A 1781-nucleotide genomic window follows, 5' to 3' on the forward strand; every position below is an offset into this window, starting at 1 on the left:
GGTCGTTTTTTAAATCTATATTATTATATATTTATTAGAAAAGCAGGTATCTATTGAAACTACGTGCGTCTTCGTAACCCAGGCAACACACACACACAAAACTTCAAATAGAAAACTTTGACAAAAAATATCACAAAATTTTCAAAAAATGAATAATAACTTTTAAAAATCATAAATAACTCAATGAATCAAACACTGAATAAACAACTAAAGGAAGAATATATAAATAAAAGCACAAATATATTAATAAACAAAGACTTAAATAAATTAAAATGTGTACTATAAATATATGAAGGTAAATACAGATAAATAAATTTTTTAATGAAAACAAGTCAAGAAATAAATAAATGAGAGAATAAATAAATTAGTACAGGGATATTTTAAAGAAATAAAAATGTAAAAATAAAATTAATAATAAACGCAGATAATAAATAAACAAATCATAAATAAATAGATAAATCAAAAACAGAAACATGCCTATCACATTTAATAAATAAACAAATAAGAAATAAATCAAAGAATAAATTCCGTATCACTCTGCATGCCATTCATCTTTCACTCACAGTGGTTGCAAATATATTTATATATTCATTAATGAACTTCCGTATTTTGAACTATGTCGAGTATGATAATATTATGCTATCGCCGTATCACTTATTTAACTTTTTAATAGCTATGTTCATATTAACGGATGTTCTAAGAAGCGCCATGATCGGAGCATATTATACGATGGGAAACTTAGCCACAGTAAAAAAAAAAGAGTAATAAAATAAATAAATAAAGGATTTAGACCACAATTTTATCGCCTTAAAACTGAATCAAAATCCAACTGCGAGAAGAAAGCAATCAAGTTGATCCATTTAAACCAAAAGACTGAAAGAAAAAGAAAAGAAAATATCCACAAGAACTTTTACTAGGCTATCGCGTCACGAAAATGGAATTCCTCGCCATAATCCCAAACCTTTGCTGATGTGTCTGCAAAACTTGGGAAAGTAAAACTGAACCAGCGGTGGGAGAAGAATTGGAAAGGGTTCAAACGAAATATACGGTAAAAAAAACGGTGTCGTTCACTTCCCCGCTATCTACCCTTTTACCAGGTATGTCTCTCACCTGTTTCGAACATGAAAACGTAACGAATCCAATTTTAGCGGCGATAAAAATCGACGTGTTCGTTTTTCGTCACCCCTAAACTTTCATGAACGCGACATAGGCTAGTGGGCTTAAAATAATGTGCTGAATTTTTCCCCCCATTTACATATGTTTTTAAAAAAGAAGAGGTACCGAAAACTTTTACAGTCTTAAAAAAGAAGGAATCCGAATGCAGTAAACACACGCGATTGATGAGACCGATATTCGCAGAGTCAACAAACAGAAAAAGTGGTGGTTATTCTTAACGATCACAAGACTCACGACACTAAACTTTCCTCCTCTTCCAACTACTCCTCCTCCTCCTCTCTATCTCTCTATCTGTCCTTCGTTCCCTCACTCACTCACTCACTCCCTCCCTCCCTCACTCACTCTCAAAACTCGGCGGAGTTTTCCTCCTCCTCCTCCTCCTCCCTTTTCCGTTCACACGTCGGTCGCCCAACTCCCCTAGAGGGGGTTCTCAAGACTCGGGAGTCGGAGGTAAAGCTGGTGTGCTGTGGGACGTATCACGAACGCTCCCCTCTGTCCCCGTGCGTGCGTCCGTCCGTGCGGTCACACACTAGGCCTGGAGACGCACGCACACACACACAGACACAGACACACACATACAGACACACACACACACACACACACAC

The 1781-nt window shown here is 35.9% G+C and overlaps 1 long non-coding RNA gene across 1 annotated transcript in view; it reads right to left on the bottom strand.

Annotated features, from left to right (window-relative positions):
• LOC101847835 overlaps positions 1–1758 on the bottom strand; it is a 17228-nt gene extending 15470 nt beyond the window's left edge. Inside the window, exon 1 of the long non-coding RNA XR_001185171.2 lies at positions 1519–1758. This is a non-coding gene — a long non-coding RNA (uncharacterized LOC101847835). The remainder of the gene's footprint in view (positions 1–1518) is intronic.
• Positions 1759–1781: the final 23 nt, after the last annotated feature.

This window comes from Aplysia californica, unplaced genomic scaffold (genome assembly GCF_000002075.1).
Source record: "Aplysia californica isolate F4 #8 unplaced genomic scaffold, AplCal3.0 scaffold00528, whole genome shotgun sequence".
In the NCBI taxonomy this organism is placed as follows: domain Eukaryota; kingdom Metazoa; phylum Mollusca; class Gastropoda; order Aplysiida; family Aplysiidae; genus Aplysia; species Aplysia californica.